We start from the raw sequence: 22,955 nt of genomic DNA on the forward strand, positions 1-22,955 counted from the left end.
AGTGCCTGAGTAATAGCCTCAGTCATTGCAGATGTGTGAGCCTGTAAAGCTAAAGCTAGTGATTGGGACTGGTGCTGTTGTGTTCCCACATCCTGTGAGGCCATCACCCATCTGTCCAGGGAACTTTCAATCCTGTGCAGGCCATGCGGTGCTCTGCATTCATCCCTTCCCAGACCAGCAGCTTTACAAACTGATCTCGGAGGTTCCCTGCTGGCAGCTTGCGGTGAACGCTCTGTTGGACTCGGTCTGTGAAATCAGGTAGAGGCTCACCCGGTTTTTGTCTCACTCCTACTATGGGGGACTCAGTAGGCCCATCATCTAGTTTGTACCACTCGGCAAGTTCTACCTGCCTCACCTGGTCACGGTAAAGGCCAGGTATTGCAGCCTGTTGGATGCCGGTGGAGTAGGCTTCCCCCATCCCTGCTAACATGACATAAGTAATAGGTATTGCGGGTTGAGCCTGCCGGTTACTCTCTGCGTGTACTCTGCATTCCTCCTTAAAGAAAGCACACCATTTAATAAACTGAGAACTATAAGAATGGCTTTGGCCACATCCATCCAGTCCTTAGGGACACAAGGGTGATAGGCAATGTCTTGTAATAGGGTCTGGGCCCAGGGAGAGTTTGGGCCATCCTCCACCACCACCTTGCAGAGCTCTTTAAGATCCTTAGCTTCCCATGGATACCATTCCAAGGGCCTGTTAGCTCCAGGTGCCAGATTGACTGGATATGCTTGGGGAAGTGAATCCTGTGGCCTAGAGTCTGGGCTCTCGAGTGGCCCTTCCTTTCCAGAGTAGGTCTCCGAGTAGGTTACTTTCCTGGCCCTCAGCCCCTGCATGTAAGGTTGGTAGGGGTCTGGGTCTTGCAAGTCCCTCTCGCAGGTCTCAGAGGGCACCATAACTCCCTTCCAATCGGGGGAATTGGGAGGGGGCCTAGGACTGTCAGTATCAGCTGGGTGAGAGGGGGTAACTTTCACCCTCGTTTTGACTTCCACTGTGCACGTTTCAGTGCGTTCTTGATCGAATTTGACCCTTTCCTTTTCCTTCTCACTTCCTAAGTCCTCCTGTACTCCTTCTAGGCCTAATGTTGCCTCCTCCTCCTTCTTCTGTGATATAGCATTACCCATATTTAGGGTTTCACTTACCCCGAGAGACCGTTTAGCCTTGGCAGGTATCTTTTCCTTTTGTGCCCCACGTTGGGCGCCAGATGTTGGGTCTTCGTCCATCCCACGAAAGACAGACGGGGTCCGAGGAAAGGTAAGTGCGGCGCTCGCCCTTTCCCCAGCCTCCCTCAGCCCGGGAGACAATCAGATAGAGCAGGTAGCCAAATCCAGCAGGTAGAAAACTCATTTATTAACAGAGAGCAGCCTTTTTCAAAGCCAAAAAGGGTGGGTGGCATGCCAAGGGAGGCAGAGGAACCAATCACTGTCAAGGTCACACCCTATCATGCACCTGAGCCTCTGAGCTTTCACCAGCTTGTTAGGCACTGATCAGAAGATCCATTGGGCTCTGCCCACTCAACCCCTTCTTAGCGCCATCTTTGCTGCCCATGTTCTAGACAATGAAGAGCTCTACTTTCACACTTTTATGAAGAAATGATTTTGTGCCGATATGAGGTCTTCAACTCAGGAACAGAGATAACATCCTTGACATTTTATCATTTGTGAAACCAACACTAACACTCTACCACTTGTGCCATATCTCTACTTCATGATTTTTGGTGGTTAATTAGAGATATATTTTTACTGTCTTTTCAGCCAGAGCTGGCTTCAAAGGAGATTCTCATCTTGGCCTCCATAAAAGCTAGGAATCAAAGCATGAGCCCTGTGGGCTGCTCTGAAGAAATCTTTTCTCTCTGGGAAGAAGAGGTTTCATTCAGTGCTTCACCTCAGGCTTCCTATGCCTTCAACAATTTCAGTATTTGTTTTAATTGTTCAAAAAGAAGTCTTAAATCCTGGCCATGATTCCATTTACAAGATAAGGACAGTGGCCTTCCCATTGCCACATATAGATAGGTTGCTAGCTTAACCCCTTCCCTCACACTGTTCACCCTTCTGCTTGTCTATATAGGCCTAGTAAAAAATACAGGGATTGGGAGGCACCTGTGCCCTTGGCCTTCTTACTTGTACCACACACACACACATACACACACACACACACAGAAGCATATGCCAGCCATTTGGAAATACCTCATTCTCCCGTGTTTACCCACTGGATGCTTTCTGAGAAAGGATGGTTCACAGAGTAGAGTCCTTCTACCTAGGCCTGTCATATAGCTGAAATTAAAAGGCAGGACCAAAATACCTCATTCATTGAACATAGGTCTGATGATAACATTTAATTATTGCTTTTATTATTTTTATTACTATCACTTGGTCAACACTTTTGCTTGAACTCAGAATTTAAGGAACATACTTCTCACTTACTGTAAGACCAACAATTAAAAATGAGCTAATTACACTCCCTCATGTGTGGAATCTTAGCTACTCAGGAAGCTGAAATTAGAAAAGTAATATTTGCATAGGCCATCCTATGCAAAACCTTCATGAAAACAGTATCTTAATCAATAAAAGGGTGCATCTGGTGATATGTGCCTATCTTGTTTGCTCCTTGTGACATGACATGTAATTATAAAAATTAGTCTAGAAATGCCCAGGAAGAGAAGCAAGACTATAAGGTGAAAATTGAGTGATACAAAAGGGCATCTGTCATGGAAGGTAAAGGAAGACTTACAGATTTTCCCCCTGAATTCAACCTGAGGACCACTAATATGACCTGTGCAAACAATACATTCTTCCAAATATTTAGTGGAATTATTTGGATGTGGTTTACAGAATGATAGGTAAACAGTCCTTTACGAAGTGATTGCAAATGACCTTTGCATATGTCTATATGATGTTATACATTTTATATCCTATTCTGTGTAAACCATGAGTCATGCTTGAATCATGTAGTTCAGATCTACCGATCTAACAGGGCTCTGGTGCTACACATCTGAATTCTTCGTTGTTCAAGGTTATGAGTTTTAAAGATAACAATTGAATGGCCAACTAGATAGGAAAAGCTGTGAGGGTGTTATGGCCAATTATCACCTAATTTCCCACAAGTAGCACTGTGAATCAAGTTGATAGACTGTCATCACTGTTATTCCTTTATTTAAAAAGCTCAGGGACAGTACCCAGGCCTGAGTAGAAAAATGCCAAGGCCAGGGAAGATATTTTGTAAAATTGGCTCTTTGTCCCTTGTGCAGAAAAGTTATCATTCCTGTATAAGCCTAAAGTACTCCATAGGGTATAGTCATTGTCCCTCAATTGAAGTTGATATTGAAATGTCTTATAAGCCAGGGTAATGATAGATTGTCACAAATAGTTGGGTATCTCTTATCATGTGAATGGACATGCATCTACCTTTATGTTTCTGACTAGTTCATAAGTCCTTGCAGAGGTTCAAGTTACTATGTAGGCCATTGTGGTCCATGTCTGTACAGTGTGGAATGAGACCTTCCAAGAGAGATCTCAGCATATAAAATGTGGCCAAATATTTCAGTATACTTGAAACAGTATCATAAGAAAAGAAGGAGTCAAGTAGTGATGATTTAAGATCCCAGAATACCAATATATTTGAACAAGAAGACTGCGGTCTTGGGCTATGTGCACATAGATGTAGGAGAAATACTCTTTTCAGTGTGATGTGTTCAGATGTATTTAAGCATTTTTGTTGTTTTTCCCTTTCTGATTGCAGTTTATTTCAAGGCCACTCCAAGGGGTGAGTGCCAGGATATTTAGGTTCAGCTCATTCTAAAAGCTCCTATGTCCTGAGAAGAGAAGTGGTGAACCATAACTTGGGTACATATTCACCCTAGACCCAATCACTAAGAGTTAGGTAAGTTATATAATTTTTCAAAATGTCAACGGTCCTACCACAAGTTTGATCCTGTAGCAATGTCCAAAGTTAGGCCTTAGAAGATTTCTTTTTTTGTATGAAGATTTCAGCTCTAAATTAGATTATTTTCAATAGCCATTCATTGAATGTTACTGGATAAAGTATGCAAATAAAGTCATATCTATATTACAGAACATTCTGATCTCATCATCAGGGGCAATTGATATGACCCAAAGTCATGACCCTGAGGAGTCTGCTCTCCAGAGATGTAATTATTTAACCAAGAACCTCCAGTTCCCAAGCAATCAAGACCCCAAGGAGAGAGCTGGATGTTAGGTGAACCCTTGTTTCTTCCTCAGGTTAGCCTGGAATGATGCACCTCAGAGTGACTGGAAGGGACAGAAGCTGGGATACTGAGCACAGTGGGTACTGAACAAGGCTATCATAGGATTTTCACTAGACCCTCAGGGAATACCCAAGACCCCCTTGCATTACCTTGAGCACTTATATCTTTATGTTTGTCCCACTCTAGGTCATTTTCCTCCCATAATTAGCTTAAAATTATGTGTACATTTTTTTCTGTTCCATCAATGAATTTTGAAGTTCTTTTACATTTTATTCTTTAAGTTTTCTGGATCACTTACAACCTAGTATGAAGTTCTTTTTATAGAAGTCTCAGTACTTTGAGTAGATGACTACCTGGAGAATCCACAGCCAACCATCCTTTGCCTCACTTGTATATGAAGTCTGAGCAAAACCCAGCCAAAGCATTCTAACTTAAATATTTCTTACAAAAAGTTTGATGTGGAGACTTTATCTGGTGTGGTGCAAGATGGTTGGGCTCATGGTCTAGGGTGGAACTCAAAATGGAAGGTACAGAAAAGAAAAGTTTGGTAAGAATCCAGCTGAGGAGAGGAGGGGTGTGCCAAAGTCTTCATGCAACAGGAAAGCCTGGCAAAGCCTTGGGACAGGAATGAGAAGCCCAGAGCAGGGCCTGTACTACACATCAGTCCACCACCAGCACAGCATGGCACCTGCAGCATGGGCCACGGTGTGCATGTGTTTCTTGCAGGGTTCACTATTGACACAGAGACCTGTAAGACTAGTCAATGGCCTAATGTAATTGTCTTGTCCTATGTAGATGATACAATTGCTTGTGGACAGAAAAATTGGTAGTAAAACAATTGCTAGGTGTACTGGTATAAATTCTTCAGAACTTGTGTTCGTGTGTGTCCTAAGAAGAAAACAAATTGAAAAGTAGTTCAGAGAGAACTTAAATGATGAGTGTGGGACTTGAGTGCACAGCAAAATAGATCCATTAATATCACAACAAATAGGTGAAAAGGAAGGGTTTCCTTCACTTATTTTTACCTACCTTTACAAATCCATTGTGTTCAAAATAGTAAGTGCAGAAATGTATCTGTTGCTGCTTACTATTGTACAACAACTAGTTTATAAGTGACAGCAGAGGCATAAGGTCTGTTCTGTGAGTGTCCCCTGCAATCACTGAAAGGACAGTACTATTGAAAGTGAACTAGAGCCACTTATAAGTTTATCTTTTAAATTGCAGGCGAAGCATTGACTAATTTCAATGAGCAGACTTTTTGTTTTGCTTGTCCTCTGGCTTGATCTCAGGGCCCTGGTGATGTCCCTGAGCTGTTTATGCTCAAGGGTAGCACTCTACCACTTGAGCCACAGCACCACTTCTTGGTTTTTCTGGGTATATGGACCTGAAGACTAGAACCCAGCTCCTCATTCATGCGATGCAAACACTGTACCACTTAGCCACCTTCCCTGTCCTATAAGCTGACTTTTTGTGTTAAAAGAGAAAGAATATGTTGGTATGTAGTATCCACCTTCCATGTGCAAGTCCCAAGGTTCAATCCCCCAAAGTGAAAGGAAGAAAGTAGAAAATGGAATGATATGAAGTATTCAGTTACAACTACATAGAAGAACAAAGGCAATGAGCAAGTAATGAAGTTTTTGTTTGTTTGGGACCATTTGTTTTTTTCATTCTATTGTTGGGTGAGGGCTTTAGACTCAGGGAGGGTCTGACATATTCCCTAAGCTTTTCACTAAAGGCTAGCATGCTACCACTTCCAGCAGAATGTCACTTCTAGTTTTCTGTCAATTAATTGGTGATATGTCACAAAGAATTTTCAGCTGATGTGCTGCTGAGGAATGAAACCCAGTGCCTTATGTATGCAAGGCAAGCACTGTACCACTGAGCCATGCTCCCAGCCCTGACCCCTTTCTTAAAACTGTGTTTGGAGCTGGCAATGTGGCTTAGTGATAAAGTGTTTGCCAAGCATGCATGGAGCACTGGGTTTAATTTCTCAGTACCTAATAAACAACAACAATCACCAAACAACCCTAGAGTTGGTCAAGTGGGAGAGTGGAGGTCTTCAGCATAATAAAATTCAGGACCAGTTCTTAAGCCCTGAGTTTAGGCCCCAGGAATGTCAAACAATATCAACAACAACAAATTAGTAAATAAAAACAAAAACCCAATGGCAGCAAGTTTCATTGATAAACACCACACACACACACACACACACACACACACAACACACACACATATACACACACTCACAAACACACTTTTTAAAAACCTTATTCACCTCGTTTACCCTGTCTGCTCACCCTCCCTGCTCCAACTGCTACCTACATCCACAAGAGAACTTATTCTATGTTTCTGTTGTTTTTTCAGTCTTAAAAATGTACCAATATTAAAATGTACCAATACTAGGTATTGATCTCATTGTCTGGGTGCTATCTCTGACCATTTTATCCTAAGGCTCTTTCACTCTTTCTACTTCTGTATTTTTAGGTGATTAATTGCAGATAAGAGTTTCATTGACTTTCCTGAAAGGGCTTAATGAAAGCTCAATCCTCAGATCTCAGGTTTACCACCATGAGACACTTGTATCCAGCACCTTTAAATATTATTACATGCACTGTGTTATTTGTGGTATTTAGTAGTGAATATTTTGTTTGTTTTTGTGCTGGTCCTGAGCTTGAACTAAAGGTCCTAATCGGTCCCAGAGCTCTTCAGTTCAAGGTGGGCACTCTACCACTTGATCCATAGCACCACTTCTGTTTGTCTGGTAGTTAATTGAGATAGGAGTCTCACAGACTTCCCTGCCCAGGCTGGCTTTGAACTGTGATCCTCAGAGCTCAGCCTCAAGAGTATCTAGGACTGCAGGCATGATGCATCAGCATCCGGTTGTACTTCAAAATACTGTATTTACCTATCTATGGAATATAAAATGATGAGGATCACTTTTTACCTGTATTTTACCTATCGAATATCTAAGAACAATCCTACTTCTATATGTTTGTGTCTCTCAATTTATGGATTCCTGTAGCCATCTTCTAGCTAGCTTGTGCACTTTATTTTTAACATATTTCCAATATTTTACATTACATGTTTATGCTGCTACCATGTCTTAATTGTGTTTTGGTACAATTATCAAAAGGGAGCTGGAGAAAGGAATAGTAGTGGTGGAAGGGAGGTGTTCATCCTCCTGAGAACTCACTTTTACCCTCTAGGAAAGTAACAAAACACATCAGGGACACTGGTGTTTCATTATAACTCACTCAGCAGAATAAAACAATGGGCTAAGGGTGAATCAATCACAAGTCACTCATCACTAGTGATTAATTAAATATAAAGTAAGCACTGAAATCCTTTAGGTTACTAATTCAAAACCAAATGCTTATGACTCTTGTCTTTATCACCAAAGAAATTGGAAGTGCAGCTATGGCTCAAGTGGTGGAGCCTTGAGAAGAAATGATTTAGGAAAGTGTTGCTGGGCTCTGGTGTCTCAGGCCTCTAATCCTACCTTCTCTGCACATTGAGAACTGAGGATCATGGTTTAAAGCCAGACTGGGCAAGAAAAGTTTGGGATACTCTTATCTCCAATAAACAACTCAGAAAACCAGAAGTGGTGAGGTGGCTCAAGTAGTAGAGCACTAGCGTTGAGCTGAAGAGCTCATGGACAGTGTACAGGCCCACAGTTCAAGACCCAAGTCCAATTAAAAAACGTAAAGTGCCTATTCTCTGAGTTCAAGCTGTAAGACTTGTTGTATCCTGTTTGGTTTCTCTGATGCAAAATGAGTTATCTTCCAGGTGAGACTTCCCACATTTATTACATTCCTAAGGTTTCTCAGGTGTGTGAATCCTCACATGTGAGTGGAGGTTTGAATTCAAGGTGAAGGACTTACCCATTTCTTATATTCATAAGGTTTCTCTACTGTGTGTGTTCTCTGATGCAAAGTAAGCTGTGATTACAATCTGATTGGACTTCCACATTTGTTACATTCATAAGGTTTCTCTCCAGTGTGAATTCTCTTATGTGTGTTGCAATCTGAATTCCAGGAGAAGCACTTTCAACATTTTTTATATTCATAAGGTTTATCACCTGTGTGAATTCTATTATGGCTGCAAAACTGTGACCTCTGCTTGAAGGATTTTCCACATTTGTGGCATTCATAAGGTTTATCTCCTGTATGTGTTCACTAATGAAAAAGAAGTTGTGCCTTCCAGTTGAAAGACTTTCTACATTCCTGATGGTCCTATGTATGTTCTCTGATGAACATGAAGGTTTGACTTAGTGGTTCAAAGACTTTCCATAGTAGCTAAAAACATATTAGCTAAAAACAGCCATGGTGGAGTCTGAGGTATGTGTATTACATGTGTTTCTAATTTAGAAACCTAATTGTAGTAATACTAGCAAGTCTTAATCTCAGACATAAAGACAAAAGAAAATGAGTGGAGGAGGGAGAGAAGGGAAGCCAAAGGTCAGGGAAAAGAAGGAAGAAGAGGAGACAAGAGAGTAGTGGAAAGGAAGAAGAGAAAAGGGAAAGGAGGAAAAGAAGACAGCATTGGAGAAAGCCTTATGGCATTATATTTAACAGTAAATCCTTAAATAGGACACCAAAAGTGACACTTGAAACAAACAAACAAATGCCACACCTGTGGCCTACACCTGTAATCCTAACTACTCAGGAAGGTGAGATCTGAGGATCATGGTTCAAAGCCAGCTGGGGCAGGAAAACCTGTGAAACTGTTATCTCCAATGGAGCACCAGAAAACCAGAAGTGGTGCAGTGGCCCAAGTGGTAGAGTGCTAGCCTTGAACTGAAGGACAGAGGGACGAGCTCAGGCCCAGAGTTCAAGGCCCATGATGACAATAAATAAATAAATGAATAAAAATTAAAAAATAAATACAAAACCAAACAAGATTAAGTGCATACAATGAAAATTTTGTATGCTGAAAAGAACTATCAACAAAGAAGCAAAAGCATGGTAAGAGAAAGTATTTGCATATGTCTTTACATAGATTACTAACAAATCTGAATTAGAAAATATAAAGGAAATCCTACAAAATCTACTTTTAAAATGGGAAAAGGATTCAAGAGTTTTTTTTTTTTTTTGAGGGGTCTGGTCTTGGGGCCTGATCTCTGGGCCTGGGCGCAGTCCCTCAGCTCTTCAGCTGAAGGCTAGCACTCTACCACTTGAGCCACAGTGCCACGTCCAGCTTATTTTCTTTTTGCTTATGTGGTACTGAGGAATTGAACCCAGGGCCTCATGCATGCAAGGCAAGCACTCTACCACTGAGCCACCTTCCCAGCCCCTCAAGAGACTTTCTAAAAAGGACATACACAAAAAGCTGATTAAAATATAAAAATAGCATCAATATTCAGGTGAAAAATTCAAATCAAAATTACAATAAAATAACTATTTTACACATGTTAGTATGGCATAATCTTAAACAAATCAAAAAAATCCTTCCAAAATCTAGCAAAAGCTAGGAAAAATGGGACAATATTGTGAACTTTGGTGCATTTCTCTCAGGTATGTAAAACTATCAAAGATGGGACAAAGAGTCCGAAAAAGAACTTAATATAGAATTACATAGCAATATGGTCCAGCACTTCTACACTAGTATGTAAAATACAGAAAAATGGAGATTTCTATAAATACCATCAAATACAGACTAAGTTTCAAGAAAGACAAATACCACAAAGCAGTCCAAGAGTATTTACACAGATTAATTGAAGTACTTATAATTCACTCAGTCCTGTACAACAAATTATATTTGACCACACTATTTCAGCAAATCCAGTATAACTTTATTAGGATAGTTCTTTATTATGTATGAGGATGTGATGTCTGACCATTTTGTAGCAAAACTTTACCTTTCATGACAAGTTACCTCCTAGGTTTCACTGTTGCTAGTGTCACCCCAAATGACACCTAGGTGTCACTCCAAAATATAAATCCATAAAATGTAAAAGAAATAACTTACATAGGTATGTGCTTTTGCTTATACTTGTTGGTTGATGACACAGGAAATTCTATTATCCAGCGTTCTTGTTTTATTTTTTCCACTTATGCATAATGGTAATTGTTAATATAAAATACATGAACTTTGCAGTGACATTCACAAAAAGAGAACATTTTTCAGATTATTTCAGTGAGGTTTTTGATAGGAAAGACAATATGAATCCTTTAAAAGCAGTGTTTGCACATCAGTACTGGGTTTTTCTACTTTACAAGAATGTTTTCTTACTTTGACAAACTTAAAAAGAATTTATTATAGGCTAAGTGTTCACATTCACAATACTTAAGATGAGGAGTATTACAAACTTCAAGGTGGGGTTAATTTCTGTTTGTTTTGGGATTTGAACTGTCCTCATCCAAATTAGTGACTGAACATCCTGCCTTAAAACTGTCAAGTTTTCTATTTCATATTATTTTACTAGAAATGTAATCTGAATTTAAAAGAGGACATTGTAACTGGACTCTCATGTCTAATGGCTGTAATCTTAGCTATTCAGAAGGCTGAGATCTGAGGAAAGTTAGTATTATCCCCACCTTTGCTCCTCAGCTCCACCCAGACCTGAGCTCCTCCCAGACCTAGAGTTCCCTCCATTCTGGTGGCCACACCCTCTCTCTCCCCACATCTACCTGAGCATGCAACTACCTAACTTCCTGTTCCCCAGCTCCTGTTGCTACCTGAAGAGGGACAGATGCATGTGCTCCCTCTTCCGGGAAATACTGTCTTTCCAGTAAACCTTATTATAATCTTTCTCCTGTGCTTGTTTGTGGTCCCCTGAGATGACATGAAGGATCCCTACAAGGATCACAAATTGAAGTCATGGGTACAAGTATGTCTGAGAGACTTATCTCCAATAAAGTAGCCAAAGTAGCTGGATGTGGAGATGTGGTTTAAGTGGTACAAGATTATCATTGAACCAAATACTTTCATAGTCAGTTTCCAGACCTTGAGTTCAAGAATCAGGACAAGCACACACATATCAAGGTCATTGTATTGTATTCAAATTATCTTCTAACAATTCATTTGGAATATATATATAGCAAGTCTCTCTCATTTTTTTGTCAGACATGGGGCCTGAACTCTGAGCCTGGGAACTGTTCCTCGGCTCCTAAACTCAAAGCTAGCACTCTACCACTTGAGCCACAGTGCACTGTGAGTTTTTTCTACTTATGTGGTTCTGAGGAATCAAACCCAGGGACTTAATCATGCAAGGCAAGCACTCTACTACTGAACCACCTGCCCAGCCTTTCTCTCTCATTTTAAGTGATGTAAAATAGGCTAATTATATTAGTGGAGAAATTGTAATTTGTTAATAACAGACATATTAATTGGAGTATATCTGTGCCAGCAGCATTTTGAAAGTTTCAAAAGCCATAGGAAGTACAGAGAGTGAAAAGAGGATCACTATGTTTATATAAGACATTTTTTCAAGGAATGTTTACCATTCATAGGCTTCAATTCACAAAAAGCAAGTTTATGAAGTCACATGAGTGAGTACCAGAATCTCTAGGTTCAGGAGTATAAATGCACAACTCCTGACTCCCCTTGTCTAGAGGACCAGAGGTTTGTGAGCCACTTTCTGGCACCTGGAGGAACAAGTGCTAATGGCAGCACAGACCCATGAGCCCATAAAATATCATCAACCCCAGACTAGGGAAAGATGCTAAAGGCAGACTCTGGCTGGTGACTCAGATTGCTTCAAGTTACAGCTCCCAAGTTCCCATGAAGAAGAGGCACTGGGCTTCTACCTCTTGGCTCTGACTATGGAGTGCAAAGCTGTACTTCAGAGCTCTTCCAGGAGCAAGGCAAAAGGAAAGAAACCTGAATTTGCAAACTAAAAACACCCACTGTTGGGTCTTCGGACAGGGTCCAAGGAAAGGTAAGTGCGGCGCTAGCCCGTTCCCCAGCCTCCCTCAGCCTGGGAGACAATCAGACACAGCGGGGAGCCAAATCCAGCAGGTTGAAAACTAGTTAATTAACTGAGAACAGCCCCTTTTAAAGACAAAAATTGCGGGTGGCATGGCAAGGGAGGAAGAGGAACCAATCACTGTCAAGGTCACACCCTATCATGCACCTGAGCCTTCACTGGCTGGTTAGGCACTGATCGGACGATCAATTGGGCTCTTCCCACTCTACTCTCTCCCAGTGCCATCTTGGCTGCCCATGTGCTCTACAGTAAATTGGGCTCTGCCCACTCAACCCCCTCTCAGCACCATCTTTGCTGTCCATGTGCTCTACAGATTCGTCCCCCCCCCCCTTTTTTTTAATGGCAGACCCAGCTTCCAGTTAGTTATCCTTTTCTCTCCTCTGTAAAGGTTGTTTTAACAGGATTACATTGGTAAGGATAGCATTGGCTACACAGGGGGTTCCGGGCAAGTCTGGGGGTCGAGATTCGCCAGACCAGGATAGGGAGGGCCCTTGTGCTTGATCCAAGAGCCTGTCCCAGTTACCTCACATTCACACCTAGCACAGTAATAAACATCAGTCCCAAAACAGTTAGAAATGTCTGAAGCAGTTCAATTAATTCGGGGGCACCTGGTGTCATTTAAGTAAGCCAGTTCCTTGTATGTGCCTTTTACCTAGTACAGGGGTCAAGATGACCTTTGAGCTTTACTGTCAGCTCCCAATGGCTCCCAACAACCCACAGTGGCCAAGGATGCTCATATGCCTTACCACAGCCAACCTCCACACTTTCAAAGGATCTGTGCCCCAATAGAAAGTACAATTCCCATAATACAATGCATTCAACTAGAGGAAGTAGGTTGTTACAGGGTTTGGACTGGTGCCAGAGACTTGGTCCTAAGTGTGCATGGATGCTTGGGGACATTTCTCTCCCAGCTATGGGAAACTAAGGTGAGTTTCCTCTTGAAAAATCCATTTACCTCCTGAAACATTGTGAGATCAACCAAAACAAAGAATTGTATTAGGAGCATTAGATAATTTGGCTTTTTAATTCTTAGTTTTATTAATGTAATTGATTTTATGATAATCTATGGTTATTGATTTTGTTTTTATTTTAAAAAGTATGTTCCTCTGAATATAAATTATGTCTCTGTTTTGCCTTAAAAATTTGAATATCTCTCCACTCACTTTAAAAAGGTATTTGCAGCTGGGTGCCAATGGCTCATGCCTGTAATCCTAGGTACTCAGGCAGCTGAGATCTGAGGAGGCTGGTCTAAATTCAGCTCCAGCAGGAAAGTTCATGAGCTTTATCTCCAATTAACCACCAGAAAAATGGAAGTGGCCTTGTGGCTCAAGTTGTGGAGAGCTCACCTTGAGGGGAAGAGCTCAGGGATAGTGCTCAGGCCCAGAGTTCAAACCCCATGATCAGGTATTTACAGACACTTAACTGATTGATTCTGGGAGTGTTCCTTTTAGCTTCTGGGCCTGGGGCCTCACTTGTAGGAATTTGGTGGGCAAAGGTTGAAGTAGAATGAGGAAGGATGCATATGATCTGCAGTTGTTGCCATGTTGAGTTCTAGAACAAAGTGATGCAATCACTGGACAGATCTAGAAAGTGTCTATAGCTAGGGTTGTCCCTGAAATAAAGAGAGATTCATCATTGGCCTTGTCTCTGTCTCTTCCATTATCATCCCCTTGTTCTTCTGGAGCACTGCTGGTGTTGTGGCTGGCCCCCAGCCATGGTAGTATGCTTACCTATCATGCATGAAGTCCTGGGTTCAAGTCCTCAGTACCACATACAGAGAAAAAGCAGAATGTGGAAATGTGGCTCACGTAGTAGGGTGCTAGTCTTGAGCAAAATAAGTTCAGTGACAGTGTCCATGTACAGAGTTCAAGTCCAGGGTTGGGACATAAAACACAAGAAATGTAAGCTGGGTGCTGGTGCCTCATGTCTGTAATCCTTGGTTTTCAATAGGCTGAAACTGAGGATCCCGGTTCAAAGTCAGACTGGCCAGCAACATGTGTGAGACACTCATCTCCAGTGACAACTAAAAATCCAGAAGTGTGTTGTGGCTCACTTGGTAGAGCACTTGAGCTCAGTGATGGTCCCCAGGCTCAGAGTACAAGTGCCATGACCGAACAAAAATTAAAAAAGGAAAAAAGTATAAATAAATGCATCAGAAATATAGGCTTGAAAAATGAAAACTACACTTCATAGGTAGTCTTGGAAGCACATCAGTTTTTCCTGATCCTTTTCCCCTTGCCTCCTAGGAACTTACTTTCACAGAATGAAATTAGGTTTTCTTTATATTATTAGAGGTGCTTTTAAGTTGAATTCTATACATCCAAATATGCCCTTTGATTCCCATTTTCATGAGGAATAGTTCAGCTTGACAAAATGGACATGCAAAACCCATATACTGGAGAAATAAAATCAGGCAAGAAAGTTTCCAATCCAATCCATCCCAATTATGTTGTATATAAAGGATCACCAACAATCACAATAAACTTTAGGAGACAAGTGTAGGATCTCTGATTATGAGAGAGAGAGAGACTTGCAGACCCTGGGGTGCCTGCAGGAGCAGGCAAAATGTGAGCAAAGGCTTCAGGGCCATTGACTCCCACCCTTAGGACTGCAAGACCAGGCCCTTTCTTGGTTTGAGGAAATGTGTGTTCTAGCTGTTTGGCCTGGGGCTTTAAGTGAAGGGAGGCTTTGGTGGAAAACATAGATTGAAATAGAATGAGGACAGTAGTGTGCTGTTTGCACTTTTTGGCATTGTGGGCTTAGGCCAATATTACACAAGCATTTGAGAGACATAGCAGAATTGTGCCATCAGCCATCTTTCTGTCTCCTTAATTATCATCCCATTGGCCCACAGAAGTCTTGCTTGTGCTCTGATGAGACTGCCGCAGGAGACAAAAGATTAATGGATAAGGTCTGAGAAGACAAGTCTGAGGTCCCCTAGATATGTAGCCTAAAGCTACTGAGAGGAAGGTAAGAATATTTTTTTATGTCTGTCGTGGGGCTTGAATTCTGGGCCTGGGCACTATCCCTCAGCTCTTCAGCTCAAGGTGAGCGCTCTACCACTTGAGCTACAGTGCCACTTCTGGTTTTCTGGTGGTTTTATTGGAGATAGGAGTCTCACGGTCTCCTCTGCCCGGGCTGGCTTGGAACCGAGATCCTCAGATCTCAGCCTCCTGAGTAGCTAGGATTACAGGCGTGAGCCACCAGCGCCCAGCTAGGAGGTAAGAATATTAAAGAGATTTTGACATGCAAAAATGAAAAGACAAAATCAGACTGGTTTGCAAGTGATTAAGCTTCACATCAACATAGACCTACCCTAAACTTCACTCTTCTACACACCTACATTCATTCTGACCCCCAAATCACTCTCTTTGTAGGAAAATCAGGGTAATGTGACATGTACTTCAGAATCCCTGTGAGGAAACTTTTCACTACTTACCTGAAGAAATTATTAAAGGACATGCAAATAGAGCACAGCAAATGCTCACAGGTAGTGCACAAGGTCTGAGGTCAAGCCACAGGACCAAAAGCATAACAATCATGACACCATTAAATAAAAAGCAAATTTCAGAAACAAACTAAAACTCCTTTTGATTTAATAGATAGAATTGGGGATTTTCTGGAAAATTAATTGTTAGATTTTTGCCAAATGCAAATCAACACAAGGATTATGCTGCATATCCACGTAACAATCTTCCTATTCTATGCGGTTGTGTACATTACAGCATTGGGAAATGACCCGGTATAAGTTCAGTGTCTGTGAGTACCTTTGTAAGATGAGAGGGGAGGTATTAACCAATTTAAGGCAAAACAGAGATATAATTTACATTCAACAGAACACAGGAACGGAACAAAAAGAAATGTATGAGCAACAGAGTCACATAAACTCAAATTCATTATTAGAACTAAGAACCAAACAGTCAATGCATCCACTTGTCCCCATATATTTACATTTTGTGGCTGGTTTCAGGGAGGAAATAGTGTTTTTCAAGTAAAACTCAGCTTAGCTCCTACAGCAGGAAGAGAAAAGTCCCAATGCATCCAAGCACTCTTGTGACCAGGGTGGTGCTGAGCATTGTGGGAATTGTAGTCTTCAAGAAGGACATTTTCTTTGAAAGTCCTGGGTTGTTTTTGTTTTTTGGAGGGCGGAGGTGGAGCAGAAGATCCTTTTGCACATGCGTCTCCCCACCCATCACGGGCATTTTAAGTAGGTGTCTTCTGGATTCTTTCCCTTTGCCTTTCTGCTGGAAGTGCTCTGAAGTAAAGTTTGGACTTCCATAGGTGGCAGCCACGAAGCCGGCGACCAGCTCTTTGCAGTGGAGCTCCGGAGCTATAACTTGAAGGAATCTCAGGCTTTAGAACTGATGTCAGGTAGGAACTGTGCGATTGCTGCAGGAGTCTCCCCTCCACGTATTTTTTTTCCTTTTTCTGTTTCTGTTTGGTCATTGGTGGGGCTTAAACTCTGGGCCTGCAAGCACCATTCCTGAGGGAAAAAGCAGAAAAGCAAGGGAAGGGAAGATGTTGCTAGCTTCCTTTGCCTTCTGCAAAAATTGTTGCTACTTCCCTGAGCACCAGGTTCACATGGTACTCTTTCCTACACCACTCTCAATCATTTTGTGTTGTTGCAAGATTTAAACTAATTTGTATGAGTGGTGATGAGCTGGATTGAAGAATAATCCAGAGCATAGTTATGAGAGGGTACCTGAGGCTGTGGTTTGGGATGGTGGGGTAATTGTTTTGATTGAAAATATCTATCCATGTAGTAATCCCTAATCCTCTTCTTGCTAATTTATTCAGCCTGTTAACACTGTGATTTTTAGTATGTAATCAGGCAAATTTATATTAAATGTGCCATCTATTGATTTGCTAATGCTAGCTCTAATCGGTTGGTTGTGCCTGGTAGTACAGAAAGTGTTGGTTGGGACATGTGGCCTAAAAAGAAAATTCACAGAAGAAAACTTGAGGTAATATGTCTTACTCAAGGTTGTATGCTCTGTAGGTGTTACTTATCTTCAGGTGTGCAACGCCTATATCGATTATTTTATGTTGTATCTTTAGGATGGCCAAGGTTCATCGCATGACTGTGTAGGGAAATGAACGGTAGGGACTTCTCAAACCTGGGTTTTCCTCATCTTTACTCATGTCCCTTTGGCCAAAGCATTTTAAATGGCAACTTGCTAATCATTGCATATGTGTGCAATGGGTAGAGTGAAATGTGCCATTAGACACCCATTATTGAAATAGTATAAAATAAGACATATATTCTATATACATTTTTCTGTCTAACTTTTGGTTAAAATTACTGAGTTACATCATACATGCTTTCCACGGTGTTTAAATATGAAAATGAATGAGGTAGAACACAAAATCCAATGGATTCCTAGGAAACTTTTGCATTAAAAAAGCAGTTCATGGGCTGGAAAGGTGGCTCAGTTGTAGAGTGCTTGCCTTGCAAGCATGAGGCCCTGGGTTCGATTCCTCAGTACTACATAAGCAGAAAATGCTGGAAGTGGTGCTATGGCTCAAGTGGTAGAGCAATAGCCTTGAGCTGAAGAGCTGAGGGACAGCGCCCAGGCCCAGAATTCAGGCACCATGACTGGGAAAAAAAAAAAGAGCAGTTCATACAACCTGAAGTATATTCAGTAATAACTACTTTTTGTGGAAATATGATATGTTTTTGCTTTCAATTATTCAATAATTTCACTGGGAACATTGATTTTTTTGAATTTAATGTGTACATAAGCATGGAAATTAGTTGGTTTAATAATATGTATCTATTACGAAATGGACTGGACTTGTGTTCATTGGACACTTTAATATTTTGCCTGAGACATTAAAAATTCTTCACTTATAAGAAGGCTTTACGTTTTCACAACAAAAAAATAAATAAAAATTTAAAAATAGAGAAGGCTTTACAGTTTTCCAGCCCATGTATCATGTTAGCAAGAGGAAATTCTGGGCCGAAAATCTCAGATTCATTTCTGAATGCCTCATTTCCCTTATATCCCAGCCATGCTTCCAGAATCTTCTGCTCATTGTCAGCAGCAAGACAGAATGAATGGATCTCTGGTGAGTTGATTTTTTTATTTTTCATTCGTTTTCCATTCCATTATATGAACCTAAAGATGTCCAAGAATTAAAAACAATACCAACTACACAGATTCAGCCTCAGGAACATATTCATAAATCAGATAAAGAAGGCTTGTAAATTAGCAGATAAAGATTGCTTGTAGGTTTAGCAGATTAAATAGTTATATTCTTTCTAAGTTGAATTCAGATTGGCTTCAGAATGTCTAGGTTTCTTCTTGTCATAACATGTAGTCAGTCATACCTGTTATGTGATGTAGTGACACTAAGCAGGTTACATCTCATGGAAGGTGAAGGGTAGATTGCAACCAGATCTCATCCTCATGAGTAAAATTAAACTATCTCAATGAAATATTCCTGGAATTGCTGAAATAGTGTGGTCATATGCACCTTCGTGTGTTCTTAAGGAATGATTAACCTATATGTACTTAAATTACTCTCCATATATACTTCTTGGACTACTTCATGGTCTTGGTCTTACTTGAAGCTTAGGCTATATTTGGTGCTAAAATTTATGGTCTTTTTACAAAATCTTGTTTGTTTTCTAAAGTATTCTCACAAGATTCTTTTCCTCAATCACTCTCTACTTTTGGTCTTCTACTCACATGTGTTGGTTATTTTTCTGTTTCTCTCTCTTTGTATCTATCTTTGAATCATTTTTTCTTACTTTTCTCATTCTCTCTTTCCTCCATATGTCCCTCAATTTTTTCTTTTCTTCAATGATCTATATGGGAACTAGTTTTTCTTAGTGATTAGTTTTAGTGTGCTGACATGGCTCTTAGGATTGACATTTTTCTTACCCATAATATAGGAAAATTGTTGCCTAGAGAGTTCTACAGGATTCCAGAAACAAAGAAAATTAGAGAAACACAAAAACATAAACAGATAGACTTAGGGGGAAACCAGGGTTCTGAAGGCTCTTTGGTACTTGGTCCCTGGGTGCCAGCAAGCAAGCATAGTTCCTTGAGGGCACCCAGGAAAGATTACTATTGATAACATGCAAAAATGAAGTATCTATAATAATAGTACAATCAGAGCCACAACAGGTTGTGAGGAAAACATGTTTCCTTATTCTCCTGAGACAGAAGACTCTTGCCAAGAGAAAATGCAGACATGGAGTTCACCTTACCCTGACTTCAAGGTCCACAGCACCTCAGTTTCAGATGCTATCTTTCCAACAGTAAGGGAAAGGCCTGTACTCCAGTCTCTTAACCCTCTCCAGAATTCTCTTTTAAGCCTTCTGCAGCCAGCTCTCAGTTCTCTCAGTGGTGTCAGGCTGGAATTCCAACCTCTCAAACCTTTTTGCCTTCAGCCAACTTCAGAGTTCCCTACAGAAAAATACTTCCTTCTACCAATTGATACACTACAAGAACCTGTTTTCTCCTGATTTTGTGTTGGTCTAACTTCATTTGATGTGGTATTCAGTTTTGTTTTTCCATCCCACTAGTGTTGAATGTTTTAATTCACTGCCAGTATAAGATTGGAACTAGTGTTGAAAAAAAATAATACAGTGACGAGATGTTCTCTATTAGAAATATCACTTGTCCCAAAATCTCACAGATGTTTGCTCACTAATTGATTTTGATCTCTGAGGTATTTCACTATTAACTAACAGAAGTAAAAATATATCCTTAGAGATCTACTGGAGAAAGGACTCAGGAATATGCAACACATTTGAGCATTTGGTCATATTGATCATTTTTGTCATCTTGAGTGTTCCTTGAGCCTCTGGATATTTGCCTTCACCTTCCATGAAGGCCTATTCAAATGACAAACCTTGTCAAGGAACATTTTTTTCCCTCCACCTATATTTTGTATTGTAGAATGTAAGCAAAGTTTACAAAATTTCATGGTAGCTGTTCTTTTTTACATAAGAAGAAAATATCAGGGTATCTATGACCACATTTCAATATTTAGTATCTAAACCAAACATGGTAAACCACAGATTTTTTATGTGGGAACTCAATTAAATCTTATAAGGGCCTAATCAATCATTAGTTACTTTCTGGAATACTGTTACTGTTTTTTGAACATTCATGTGGACACTGCTTTTCATAGATATACCAATGTCCTATTTTCTGTATTCCATGGGATATCCTGAATTTGTGCAGCTTGCTTTTTGAGTACTTGTTAATAGAAGGTCTAAATAGGATTTATGGTGAAGCAGTATGTGTAAATGAAGGAAAAATATTGGTTTTATTCATTTTTACCCTGGTATGTACTGAAATTTTATCAAAAATGATAATATAATTTTTCAGACACCTCCTTAGACTTAATGTTATCATGCCAGATTATTGTCTCCTTAGAGTTTTTTTCTTGTCTCTATTGCTAGCAGCAGAAATATGTTTGCATGCATTATGGAAACTAATTTTTATTGGTCTTGGGACTTGAATTCTGGGTCTCGTTGTTTTCCCTCAGCTCTTTAGGTTAAGGTGAGTGCTACCATTTGAGTGGCAGTGCTACTTTTATATTCTGGTGGTTTATTGGAGATAAGTGTCTCATGGACTTTCCTGCCTGGGCTGACATTGAACCTTGATCCTCAGACCTCAGCCTTCTGAATAGCTAGGATTACAGGCATAAGCCACCAGCGCCCTGCAAATCTATGTATTTTCATGACCAGGTTTATGTATTGTCAAATATTTCTAATTTGCTATTTAATTTTCCTAGTGAATAGATAACAAAGCTAGCTGCAAACATTTTATGTAAGACAAAATCATACCTGCAGCATAGTGAAATTCCAGGTTGGAATTCTCATAAGCCAGGTCTAATTTCTTGATGGAAATGTGTCATTACAGAAGCTGATGTCATTTGATGATGTGGCTGTGAACTTCACCTGGAAGGAGTGGCAGCATCTGGATCCTGGTCAGAGGACCCTTCATAGAGATGTAATGCTGGAGACCTATAGCAACCTCATGTCTGTGGGTGAGCAAAGGTCATTTTTATTTGGAAGATGTAGTGCTTTTATTTTAGTAGACATTAGACTATTTATGTTATTTAGGGAGAAGATTCCAGTCCATTCCCAGGTAAAAAACTGCTTGTATAAAAGCCAGTCAAATTTGAGTCTGAGAGCATGGTCTTGTTTGTCTTTCACTCTAGTGCTTGAGCCACAATTCTATTTTGGCTTTTGTTTTGGGGTATATTCTGTGTTTCCGTGCCCAGGTTGGTTTCAAGCCTGCCTCTTCTGATCTCACCTCCTAAATGTAGGATTACAGGTGTAAGCCTTTGGACCAATACATTTTCTAAAAAAAAAAAAAATTCGAGTCCATGGGATGTGTCATTTTTTTCTAAGGGAAACTTCAACTTCATTATATGTAACACAAGAGCTAATTTTATTCTCTTTCTTTAAGAAGGCAAATCAGTAGTTGGACAAAAGTTCTTAGCTATGATCCACTAATACGAGACTGACTTCCCAGACTTGTGGTGATTATTATAGGTGGATCTACAGTCTAGAATAGAACATACATTGCTACTGATAGTATGCTCTGGAAATCAGTAGGTGAAAGTGTATATTTGTAAGCCAAACCTGATACAGGGTTTAGTGCTTCAAGCTACCAATCCTAGATACTCTAGAGGCTGACATCTAAAGGTTTCAGTTTGAAACCAGCAGCTGTAGAAAAATGACCATGAGTCTCTTATCTCCAATTAACCATTCAAAAACTAGAAATGTAGCCAAGACTAAAACTAGTAGAATGCTAGCTTTTAACAAAAGAGCTGAGTACAAGCACACAGTTGGCAAAATAAACCCAAAGCTGGATGCTACTCCACCATGGAGCTGTTAACAATTGAGAAACCATGGACTGGGAAGGTGGCTCAGTGGCAGAGGAATTGCCTTCCATGCATGAGGCCCTGTGTTCGATACCTCAGCACCACATAAGCAGGAAAAAAAAAGCCAGAATTGGCGATGTGGCTCATGTGATACAGTGCTAGCCTGGAGGTGAAGATCTGACGGACAGCGCCCAGGTCCAGAGTTCAGGCGCCACAACTGGACTCCCACCCCCCAAAAAAACAATTGAGAAACCAGATTTAGGAGCAACCTTGTGAACAGGATGTCTGCCACCTTGGATTAATGATGACCCAGCAAGAGCAATAATTCTTCACTATTTCTTAACCATAGGGCACTGTGTTTCTAAACCTAAATTGATCATGATGCTGGAGCAAGGTGCAGATCCATGGATAAGAGAAGCCTCAGACAAGAATTTTACAGGTGAGTTAAAGCATCTTGAATGTTGATGATGGGTCCAGAGCCCAGTTGGTCTGTTTATCTTGAGCTGTACAGAGCGATAGTTTTCCTGATAGTGCCCCTGAGTCATGTATGGCAGAGAACTAGGTGATCCTTTGTCTCAAGGAATTTTCAATCCAGAATTCACATGGAGGCAAACTGCATTTTGTGTGCCAGTGTATTTAATGTTAGAATTCTCTTTGTCTGTAGAGAAGTCATTCTTTATAAGAAATGTACAAAAGGAGATCTCATTTTCTTTTAAACTAGTATTATGCAGGTAGGAGGAAAATAGGAGAATGGTAGTGCTGCTATTCTCTCATCAGGACAATATCTTACGAGTTGTGCTGGGCATAGAGTGAGATTCAGAATGGAAGCATTAAGAGTATGTTGATGAATAATTTCAGTAAATATTTCCTAGAAAAAAAATAAAAAAACTGAAATACAGAAAAACATTATTTTCCATTTTAAAATGTCAGTACTACATTCATAGCTAGTA

General features: G+C 40.4%; 1 long non-coding RNA gene and 1 pseudogene across 1 annotated transcript; one reads left to right on the top strand and one right to left on the bottom strand.

Moving 5' to 3' along the window:
* The window catches only part of LOC106001734, a 40,166-nt pseudogene that overhangs the window by 10,435 nt on the left and 6,776 nt on the right, over positions 1 to 22,955 (top strand).
* Positions 1,451 to 12,491, bottom strand: LOC106001732. Its single transcript, XR_001175855.1, has 3 exons — positions 12,440 to 12,491; positions 9,463 to 9,469; positions 1,451 to 1,525 (listed from the first exon to the last, which is right to left on the bottom strand). It is a non-coding gene; the product is annotated as an uncharacterized LOC106001732 (long non-coding RNA).

Source organism: Dipodomys ordii, unplaced genomic scaffold (genome assembly GCF_000151885.1).
Source record: "Dipodomys ordii isolate 6190 unplaced genomic scaffold, Dord_2.0 Scaffold383, whole genome shotgun sequence".
In the NCBI taxonomy this organism is placed as follows: Eukaryota; Metazoa; Chordata; class Mammalia; order Rodentia; family Heteromyidae; genus Dipodomys; species Dipodomys ordii.